The sequence below is a fragment of the Lepisma saccharinum genome, unplaced genomic scaffold, assembly GCF_977018435.1.
Source record: "Lepisma saccharinum unplaced genomic scaffold, izLepSacc3.1 HAP1_SCAFFOLD_280, whole genome shotgun sequence".
In the NCBI taxonomy this organism is placed as follows: Eukaryota; Metazoa; Arthropoda; class Insecta; order Zygentoma; family Lepismatidae; genus Lepisma; species Lepisma saccharinum.
The window spans coordinates 220,590-232,398 of NW_028143032.1; the positions used below are offsets into that span (position 1 = coordinate 220,590).

The following is an 11,809-nucleotide window of genomic DNA, read 5'->3' on the forward strand; positions in this document are numbered from 1 at the left end:
CACTTTTCCGCCTAGTGGTGAAAATTTGAACTACTTTTTTCTTTTAAATCGGCATTCGTTTTCCCATGGTCTCTATATCAAGTTTCGCCGCAATCCGTTTCTCGTCCGGGCTCCAGAGTGCTCTGAGAAGGGAAAATTTAATTTTAACTACTTTTTTATCAGTTATATAAGTTTTATAAACTTTTTTATGTTTCCCCATTATCTCCATAGCCTCTATACGAAGTTTCAGCGCAATCCGTTGCTTTGAACGGGCTTCAGATGGTTCCGAGTAGGGGAATTTTAATTTTAAGCGCCAAATTTCCACCTTGTGGTGAAAATTTGAACTAATATTTTTTTCTTCAGCATTCGCTTCCCCATGGTCTCCATAGCCTCTATACGAAGTTCCAGCGCTATCCGTTGCCTCGAACGGGCTCCAGATGGCTCTGAGTAATACAACTTTAATTCTGGCCACTCAGTATAAGAAGCGAGAAAGAAAATCAATTCTGCTACCACTTCAAAGACATTGCGAAGGGATTTGAAGCGACCAAAACTCTTCCTTTTGGCACGCCCTTTGTCCACACCCATCCTCCTTTATACCCACTGACCGAGAACCATATAAACATACCCCTCTTAGCATTCTCAACACAATCAATCGCTCCGACACATCATGGTTGTGCCAGCAGCCACTCGATTGTTCTTGGAGACCTTGCATGCATCCATCTATCTCCTGGGTGTATTCTGGTACACACACGTGATCCTCCGCGGGTCGGTTTGAGCTAAAAGAAGAAGCATTCCTTAATAAGGAGAGTTTGCAGGAATGTGCGGCCGTTAACTGGACGGACGTGATTCGACTTTTGACGATGGTAAAGCTGAGCGCTTTGTCTGCGTTTTAGTATATCTGTCCCAACGGATGTACTCGTGCGACCACCCGCGGTATGTAGACGGTAGTTCGCAGGTAGTTTTACCAGAGGTACCACTTAGACAACTTTAAAACTTCCCTCTGATGGCCAAACCAAACAATATTTGCATAATCAATGGGCCAGTAATGTGGATAGTCACAGAGAGGATCACGCTTGAAATACGAAAAATTTGCTATCTTGACTTATTTTTTTTCTTTGTAGTGCTTTTCCTACTGCTTTCTGCTTTAGACCATATTTATAGATTTTCACCTTTTCCTTTCTTTGATTTGGAGTCATTTTTTCTTGCTTACTCTCTGTTGATATTTCTTTAACTGGCTTTCTTCTTCCATTATCTTTCTCGTTTCCTTCTGTACTTGTACTCTGTTTCTCTAGAGCTTCTTCTTCTCTCTCTCTCTCTCTCTCTCTCTCACCGTCTCTTCAACTTCTATTCCTCTTCTTTCTTTCCCTTTTTCCTTCTCTCTTTGAAGCTTCTCTCCTCCTTCTCTCTCTATCGAGCTTTTCTTCTCTTTCTCTCTTCCTCTTTTCATCTCTTTCTTCATCTCTCATCCTCTTTCTATTTCTCGAGCTTCTTTTCTTTGTCTTTTTCTCTGAAGCTTCTCTCCTACTTCTCTCTCTCTCTCTCTCTCTCTCTCTCTCTCTCTCTCAAGCATTTCTTATCTTTCTCTCTCCCTCTTTTCATCAATTTCTTCATCTCTCTTTCTATTTCTCGAGCATCTTTTCTTTGTCTTTCTCTAGAGCTTCATTTGTCTCTCTCTCTCTCTGAAGCTTCTCTCCTCCTTCTCTCTCTCTCTCTCAAGCATTTCTTATCTTTTCTCTCTCCCTCTTTTCATTTATTTCTTCATCTCTCTTCCTCTTTCCTTCTCGAGCTCCTTTTTTTCTCTCTCTCTCTCTTTTCATCTCTTTCTTCATCTATCTTCCTCTTTCTATCTCTCGACCTTCTTTTCTTTGTCTTCTTCTCTCGCTCGAGTTTCTTTTATCTTACCTACGCGCGTTTCTTTTCCACATCTCTTTCTCTCTCCATCACTCTCTTTCCTTCTAGCTTTCCTTTCTTTGTTTATCTCTCTTAAGCTTCTCATCTCTTTCCTTCCTTCTCTGCGGATCTTCGTGGTGGAGTGGTTATCACAGTGCACTACGACGCCAGGGGTACAAGATATAAAACCCTGCCTGAACATGGGTTGTTTGTGAATGTCCCCTCATCAATTTCATGTAATCATCACTCAGTACTCTCTCTCTCTCTCTCTCTTCCCAGCTTATCTTTCCCTCGCTCTCTTGCGAGTTCTTTTCTTTCTCTTGAGGCTCAAGAACTACATATAATCAATATATTTCCTCGTAAAGGTAAGTTCAGGCCAATGAACCAATTACAATCGATATATTATTTTGTAGAGGAAAGCTCAATGGGAAGAAATAATTAAATGGATATTTTATTTCGCGAATCGAAATTCATGTGGATGAAATTAACACAATCCTCGCATTCCTTCACAAAACCATTATCAAAAACCATTAACATTCCAACTCAAAGCAACTTTCACGCGGGAGAACTGAATGTAATCGTGCATATCTTTTATATGTTTCTTGATTGTTACTTCTTATAAGTTTTCGCTTGTGGTAAATCTGTAGAATGTGGGGAAAAGCATGGGGGGTAAGGTGACAGTTACGCTATTATTAGTAAATATGTAGTAAATATAGTCTCTATAAAGGTAACGTTTCAACCCTGTAACAGGGTCTTCTTCAGACGAATAGTCACATGTAACGTTAGTGTGAATATTCGTCTGAAGACGACCCTGTTACAGGGTGGAAACGTTACATGTGAATATTCGTCTGAAGAAGACCCTGTTACAGGGTGGAAACGTTACATGTGAATATTCGTCTGAAGACGACCCTGTTACAGGGTGGAAACGTTACATGTGAATATTCGTCTGAAGAAGACCCTGTTACAGGGTGGAAACGTTACATGTGAATATTTGTCTGAAGAAGACCCTGTTGCAGGGTGGAAACGTTACATGTGAATATTTGTCTGAAGAAGACCCTGTTAGAGGGTGGAAACGTTACCTTTTTAGTGTATATATTTTTTATACAATAAATTCTGCCTTGGTCAGTATTTTATGTTTTATTAACATGGAAGGAAGGCTTATCAGTGTTAAATATAGTCTCGTGCTGAATACCACTTTCAGACGACAATGATATGTCATTGTGTTCTGGTTTGAATACAAGTTAATTCATTCATTCTTTCACTAATATGGTTTATCCTATATCACGTCGCTTCTCTTGTCACTTTTGGTTGGTCGCGAAGATGAGGATGAGTGATGATCAGTGGCGTATACTGGGTTAAGAACCTGGGTTATCGCACGATATCATAGTGTTCGAATGGGCAAGAATTTGCTGGTGGGGGTGTTTTGGTTTTTTTTTAACTCATTTGGGGTGGCGGGTTAAAAATATATATCTCATAAATTAAACATGGAAAGGTATACTGTCAGTAAAGAAAGGATTTCAAGAATTTCATTCTTATTTGCATAACTAAGAGGCCCATATTGTGAACTATTATGTAGGATTATATACGAGAATAAAAATAGAATTTCAACCTACCTATTTTCACGATTTTAAGTTCGGGTTCTCCTTGTTGGCGCAGTGGTAACTAAGGGGTCCCGCGTTCGATACATGGTGGTTTAGATACCACTTTAACTGTAGGTCCAATCCCCATTAGGTTATATGTTCAAAAAGTGGACATACAAAAAAAATCCACAACGATTTGAGCTTATCGTCATTCATAAGCCGAACAGACAGCTTGTAATTATGTCCATCATTTCAGTTCACTACACAACACAGCACATATCATTCACAAAAATAGAATCCACTCACTACTGTATTCACACGCTGCCTCTAAATAAATTCCACGCACCAAGACCACTCGACGCGATCTAGACTAGAACTGGTCCTTGTCATTTTGGTAATTTTTAGTTGCACTCATAAACCATTCTCGCTCAGCCAACAATTTTCTACTCCCCACTGTATCTCTATTTGTTTGAAGGTCAACGACCTCTTTTCCAACTCCTCTGAAAGCGTTCCTGCCAAATGACACACTTTCCCCTTGCCTGCGATAATTTGGCTTCAAAATAGAGTTTGGCTCTACAATTCCCCGAGCCTGGGGAAATTGTATGCTGGGAAAAATTGATTTGCAACATTGATCGGGTGATCTTTGTGGTAGTCCTGTCAAGCTTGCCCGTCACCCCCCGTGGAGTTGCCCGCCGGCGCTGGGCCAGCCGTCTCGCGAATTCAAAGAAAGCGGGCAATGTTTCCAACTCCTCTAAGAAATAAGGTTCATCTTCTTATTGAAATGAACAATTTTATGCACATTTTCTGATAGATATTTTATCCACTGAGTTTGGGATTTGCAGATAGCCCCGAATATACGCCTCTGGTGATGATATGATAAAATTCATAAAGAGACAGACCCAAAGATCGGCCAGGCACGGATTTGAACCTGGGACTCCTGGCGGCTTAGCGCTCTGTGCTAACCACTACGCCACGGAGGCCGGCACAGGCTAATTGAAAACACAGCAGGTAAATGTTAAGGCAGCCACAGCTTCCTTCGACCGGATATGAACAGAAGGTGGTCATTGTATTCGTTCGAGGTTTCTGTGGGTGTTTAGGAAATCATTCTAGCAGTCTTCACCTAGCAACGGGCGCAACTCAGGCCTGGGACGCAGTGGCGGACCGAACCTCAACTAAGTTAACTTAATCACGATCATTGAGGTCACTGAACGCAGCTTATTTGCACACCACCACTGTAACCGCGACTGACGACTGAGACCCTTCTCAATATATTTATACATGGTGTTCCAAAGGAACATGAATAAACATATTATATAAACATATAACTCAATGAAAACTTAAAAAAAGGAAGTTAATTTTTAACACTAATAGTGCTACCAATACAAATTTTGTCACATGGTAATTGAAAATATAGACGTAGTCGCCTTGTAATCGAAGAGTTCTGGGTTCGATACCCGGCGAAAGAACATGGCACATTAGTGTGGGTCCCAATTGAAACTGTAGGTCCAGTCACGATTTGCCCGTCTCACCTATGGCGTAGTGGTAACGTTCTCGTCTTGAAATCAAGGGGTCCTGGGTTCGATACCCGGTGGAGGCACATAGTGGTTCGGATTGCACTTTAAACAACTTTCGGCTTCACTTTAAACAGCCTATTTGTGCACAAAAATAACTTAAGACTCAAAAATTGAATTCATAAAATTTTACTAATGAGATATGTATATTACTGCGAAAATTTCTTATACTAATTAACCCCAGTTAGTATTGGCAGATAAACAATGAAAAAAATAGTATGGAAGTAATAAATGTGTTTATGTTTTTATTGTTGAAAAGGAAGACTCTTACACGCAGAACTTGAATGCATCAAATGCATTTTTGATGCATCGAATGGTACATTTAAACGTGTACTTTTGGTTTCATTGAAAGGATCGGGTCCGATCTTCTCAACTGACGCATTTTTTGCTTATTACACGGAACCCGTAAAAAAGTACAAGTTGATGTACTTTCCTGTGTTTTTGAAGTCAAATTATTTGTGTCAATTTACAGATTTTAAGATCTGTGGTACAGAAAGAATATTCGGATACTTGTTTTCCCAAGAATATTCGCTGTAGCATAATCATATATTCTCTTATTCAACATATAGTTAATAGGAAATGTATTCTTCCACAAAGAGTATTATTGGTGGAAATTGTTATTATTTATTGGTACTCTACCGAGAATTTTTATAAATTAACGAAAGAATATTCGGATACTTGTTTTCCCAAGAATATTCGCTGTAGCATAATCATATATTCTCTTATTCAACATATAGTTAATAGGAAATGTATTCTTCCACAAAGAGTATTATTGGTGGAAATTGTTATTATTTATTGGTACTCTACCGAGAATTTTTATAAATTAACGAAAGAATATTCGGATACTTGTTTTCCCAAGAATAATCGCTGTAGCATAATCATATATTTTCTTATTCGACATATAGTTAATAGGAAATGTATTCTTCCACAAAGAGTATTATTGGTGGAAATTGTTGTTATTTATTGGTACTCTACCGAGAATTTTTATATATTAACGAAAGAATATTCGGATACTTGTTTTCCCAAGAATATTCGCTGTAGCATAATCATATATTCTCTCATTCAACATATAGTTAATAGGAAATGTATTCTTCCACAAAGAGTATTATTGGTGGAAATTGTTGTTATTTATTGGTACTCTACCGAGAATTTTTATAAATTAACGAAAGAATATTCGGATACTTGTTTTCCCAAGAATATTCGCTGTAGCATAATCATATATTCTCTCATTCAACATATAATTAATAGGAAATGTATTCTTCCACAAAGAGTATTATTGGTGGAAATTGTTGTTATTTATTGGTACTCTACCGAGAATTTTTATAAATTAACGAAAGAATATTCGGATACTTGTTTTCCCAAGAATATTCGCTGTAGCATAATCATATATTTTCTTATTCAACATATAGTTAATAGGAAATGTATTCTTCCACAAAGAGTATTATTAGTGGAAATTGTTGTTATTTATTGGTACTGTACCGAGAATGTTTATAAATTAACGATGAGGTGGTTTAGAAGAAGCAAAAATAAAGTAATCAAAGAATTACCGAGCCTGGATGAACCGAACCGACTTCAAAAAGTCACCGTGGTTCTAAAACCAGAGAAGTTTGTAGAATCTCGAAATTCGAGACAAGCCGATCGATACCTGACTATTCGAGACTTGACCGAGAATGAGACAAACTGTCATAAGCTCGTGACAGAACCAAAATTAACTGTGCGAGAGTCTCGTATTGTTTAGAGATTTTTTATCGAATTAGAACGTAAGGTACATGAAAATTAAGCCTAAATCAAAATTAGATATTTAACCACACCCTTCGCATTTACAGAAAGAAAAACAATTTTGGTATTAATTATAATATGATGACATGGGTATTCTTTGTAAGTGCCCCTTCATCAATTCCATCATCCCATTCTCAACGTGGCGATTTGTCCAAAGTGGCAGAAAAGCGACGCTAAATAACAATAATACAAAATAAGAACTTGTTGTGATATTTTACAACTGAACTTAAAAATGTTAAGATGATCTTTCGAATTATTTAGTGAATTTAGGTGTTAATGAGGATTAATTTCCTGCTTAAATGTTTATTTCTTCTTCTAATAAGGTATATTTTGTAGCTAAAGTTGTTGAAAGGAACTACAGAGAAAGCCTTCAGAGAGTTATTTAAGTTTACTTCCATTAAAGTAAAGTAGCCATTGCACTGTATAATGTTTCTTTGGTCTCCACTGCAAGAGCACGATGATTATTATCCAAGTAGCCTCGATATTTTGAAACTACGTATATTACAAGTAGAAAGGCAGTTGATAGAATTGAAAAATATGCATCTGAGTTACCATCAAAAGCGTTGGCAACAGGACACTCTTTTTGGTGCTAATGCGGAATGGGCGTTGTTTAACACCATCTTTGGTGTCAAACCACACCACGTATGGAGGCCTCTAACATGCTGTGTTACGCCAATTAGGGTGCTACACCACTTTTGGCTGCAACTCAGTTTGTATATTTCTTTAGAGTGTAGGTACAAAAATCAGTAAAAAAATATTTAATCATCTCTTACATTCCCATTCATAGGCAAATGTAGATTTTTCAGGGAAGGGAACAGAAAATGTTGCAAGCATAGGAGATATCAAACACTGATTTCTTATTAGACATCAATCATAGCTAATTATGTAGCTATAAGGGTTCGTTCTAGATCAGATTTACGGCCAGATAAACTAATCTGGACCGAACATTCAAAGCGCAATCTGAACTACTGTACAATGTACTTCTCTCAGGGTAAAAACCCAGGACCCTTTGATTATACGGTGATAGAATTACTAGATTTTTGGTGAAATGGTACTATAATAATTCTACATTACTTGTATCAGCAATGATTACGGAAAGAAAGAGATAAGGTGAATATATTCTTTCGTCAGACGAAACTGTCAAAATATAGTAAATATTTAATCTAGAATGTTCTCACTTCGTGTTCATCACATTATTGTCTGGTAACCAACAGGCCCCGGATCCGAATTCCGGTGTCGACTTATTTAAGTGTTCAGTAAATCTAATCCCGATTCATGCATTTGTGCTAAACTTTACTTTATTCTTTTACTACTTGATAAAGGATTGTTCCAACACTTTTGTTCGTTATGATATAATAATTTCCATAATACTTAAGTCACCCTTTTGGGAGGGGGCCCTCCTGTTAAATCCGCCAGTGTCCCCATTACAATTTTGCTCCCGTTAGACCCTTTATGGAGATATTCCAGCGTTGTTTTGTTTGAATATATATATATAATTTTGGATATATTATTTGAGACCAGAGACGGAACCGAGATTGGAATTTATATATTGAAAAGAGATTGAGACAGGTTGGGCAAACTTTGATTGATTGATTGATAGACTTAGTTTATTTTACTTCGCGTTTTGTGCCTATTGACTAATTTGCGAAGATGGGGATAAGTGATGAAATTGATGAATGGACATTCACAAACAACCAAGCCCGAGCGGGATTTGAACCCGGGACCCTTGGCGGAAACTTTGAAAACAAATTAAGATAGTACTCACCCAGCATCTTGATGACATTCCTCTGTGATGACCTGGTGTATCCCTTCTTGTCATCATGCCTGTCGGAACTAATTGACGAGGTCTTGTTCAGCAGACGCGAGTGACGTAACCTGAGTCCAATCAGCGCGTACAGAACGGTAATGAGGATCATGGGCCCGACGAAGAACAGGAAAGTTGACACTTCGAAAGCATGGTTCAGCACCTCCAGCTTGGGCTTCTGGAGCACGGTGCAGTCCGCTGACGACTCGATGTCCCTGCCTCTCCTGTCCACGTCGAACTTGATCCCGAACTGTATCGCCTGGGGGACGGCGAGGAAGAGGGCCAGGATCCAAATGGCCACCACGAACTTAATGGCTCTGGAGAGGTTGGACATCGTGTGAGACCGCAGAGGGTGGCAAATGGCGAGGTACCTTTCGACCGTGAATGCCGTGATCGTAAGGACCGTCGCGTTTGCCGACGTCTCCGCAGCAAACCCACGTATGATGCAGAACGCCTCCCCGAAGATATACGGCCTAGGAAACCATATCTGGTATATCTCCGGCGGTAGACCTGTGATAAGCAGCAGCAAATCCGAAATGGCTAAGCTGAAGAGATAGTAATTGGTAGCAGTGTGCATGTATCTATTCTTAGATATAACAATGCAGGTACTGACGTTGCCAACAATCCCAGAGATGAAGATAAGGACGTATGTTACCGTCATCGGGATCACAATGTACAGTGGTGCCCTCTTTTGAACATCGTCGTCAACCAAAGGGTCCAGTATGGCCAATAGCGTCGTGTTGTTGTACGGCACTGCCCTGTACAGGCCGGATTCTAGCATGGCAATCGTCTCGTTCGTCACCACAAAGTAGGAAAGGTTCTTCATGGCGGTAATAGTAACACCACACAACTTGTTGCTGCAAGATCACTAAAACTCACACTAACACCATTGTCGACACGGTAGCGCCCTCGCGGATCATTACGGAACTAATGAAGCTGAAACTTCAAGTCACATCCTCCTTGACGAACCACACCGCAAGAGGTGTCATGTTACGGGAGCACCAGAGGGCCTCTCTCACGCGCGCGAAAAACTTTGGGAAACTACTCGTTCTATTGGGACCGTCTCACAACTTGTCCATTGTGGCACGCCTCCGCGCGCGTGCTCGATCCTTTCCAAAGGGAGGCACCGAGTCCGCGTCTCATTCGGTTCTGTCCACGGCACGCTTCGCTTTTAATCGACCGAACCGAACGCCTCAAACTAAACTAGTCGTTCTCCGACAGTGTTGCCAACCCCGGCTCTGTAAAATCACCAAAGGTCACGAGAAGTTTCCGGCACTCCCCGATAATGCTTTCGTCTTGGGAACAAAGGATTCCGGATTCGATCCTGGTGAACGCACATGGCACAGTGGTTCGGATGTAACTTTATGCGGTAGGTCCAGTCCAGATTAGTATATCTTCCTCTTGTTCTGCCATTTCTTTAATCCTTTTTCTATCTCTTTCCCTCTACCTGGCATTGTCTCTCTCTTTATATATATACATCTCTCTCCATCCCTTTTCTCTGCTTCTCATTCTCTCAATTTATCTCTCTCTCGCTCTCTGCATCTCTATCTTTCTCTCTCTCTGATACTTCTGCTATTCCATGGCCCCTTTTTTCTCTTTTTCTATCAAGTGTTTCCCTCATGGCGTAATGGTAACGTCGTAACCTTGTAATCACGGAATCTCGGGTTCGATACCCGGTGGATGCACACATACAGTTGTTCGGATCCCATTTTAGACTGCATTTCAAGTCCCGATTAGCCTTTCTGTGCATAAAAATGGACTTTAAACGAACCCCCCCTCTCTTCCTTTCCTGTTTATTTAATTTCTTTTTTCTCTCACTAACTTTGTATCTCTCTCTCTCTCTCTCTCTCTCTCTCTCTTTCATTCAGTTTCTCCATCTTCCCTCCTCTGTCTTTTCTGTGTTAATCTGCTTCTCTTTTAAATTCCTTCTCCCTCTTTTTATTTCAACTTTTCTATATCTTCCTCGTTCTTTTTCTCTATCGAGCGCCTCCCCGATGGTAACGTCGTTGCCTTGTACTCACCTTGTTCGGCACCCCGTGGAAGCACAGAGTGATTCAATGATTTAGTTTTATTTAATGTCGCTTTTCTGCCACTTTTGGCTAATCGCGTGAAGTTTATATGAATAAAGAGACAATTACAAGAACGACGCAACTGCAGCCCGACAGAGATTTATACTGGCTGTGAGCACAGACGCCAGAACCTCGTTAGACTGCAAGGTGCAATCCAGGCTCTCTGAAATAGTCACCCCTTACACCTCAGAGGCACAAAGTGTCCTTAAAACAAGAACCAGGGTGCGAAATCATTAAAAACTGGTAGGGGGAGAAAGTTCTTCATCTTCAAACCCCCTCCCCCACAAACGTATGTGTATATTATACGGCATACATATTTGTAATGTTAATAAAAGTAAAAATAAATTACTCAATTAAAAATATATTATTTTATTATTATTATTATTATTAGCTATTAATTAGTAAAAAAATTAATTTGTTACTTTTATACATATCAGATATAGCAAAGAAGCTAATTTCTTTACTAACTGGTTAAAGATGTTAATAAATTCTGATATAGTTGAAGTGGTTTTATTATGTGTAAGTTTTAGTTTAGTTTGTGCTTTATGTTAATATAAATCAATTAGATTTCATAGTTATTATTGTTTTACTTTTATTGTGGGTATTGATGTAGATTTGTTAATGATCTCTTGAGAGAGAATGCATTCAATACTCACAACTACACTAATTTGTGTGTGTTTTCGATATTATTCTTAGTAAAGTATATTTGAAATTAAAAGTAATTGCTTATCTTTTGTTTGTTATAAAACTCTCACCCCCGGAAATTTTTGGTGGGGAATTTTTGAGGCCAAGATTGTTGGTGGGGGGAAATCCCCCCGTCCCCCCAGGATTTCGCACCCTGACAACAACTGAAAACTAGTTCAGTTCCATTGATTGATTGATTTGGTTTATTTTACTTCGCTTCTCTGCAACTTTTGTCTAAACGCGAAGATGAGAATGAGTAATGATATAATGAAGTTTACTTTTTCTTGATAGACAAGGCTTAGCATTAAGAGGCCATAGTGCAGTGGCAAAAAGTAGCAAAAAATGCGGGGGAACTGTGCCCCCCGCGACGACCCCTAATGGCCGCCACGGTTTATTTGTCATATCAAGGTTTGACACAGTATTTTTCTATATGCATAAAGCGCCAACTCAGAT

General features: G+C 39.4%; 1 pseudogene; it reads right to left on the reverse strand.

Annotated features, from left to right (window-relative positions):
• The window catches only part of LOC145982647 (pyrokinin-1 receptor pseudogene), a 164,303-nt pseudogene extending 154,732 nt beyond the window's left edge, over nucleotides 1–9,571 (reverse strand).
• Nucleotides 9,572–11,809: the final 2,238 nt, after the last annotated feature.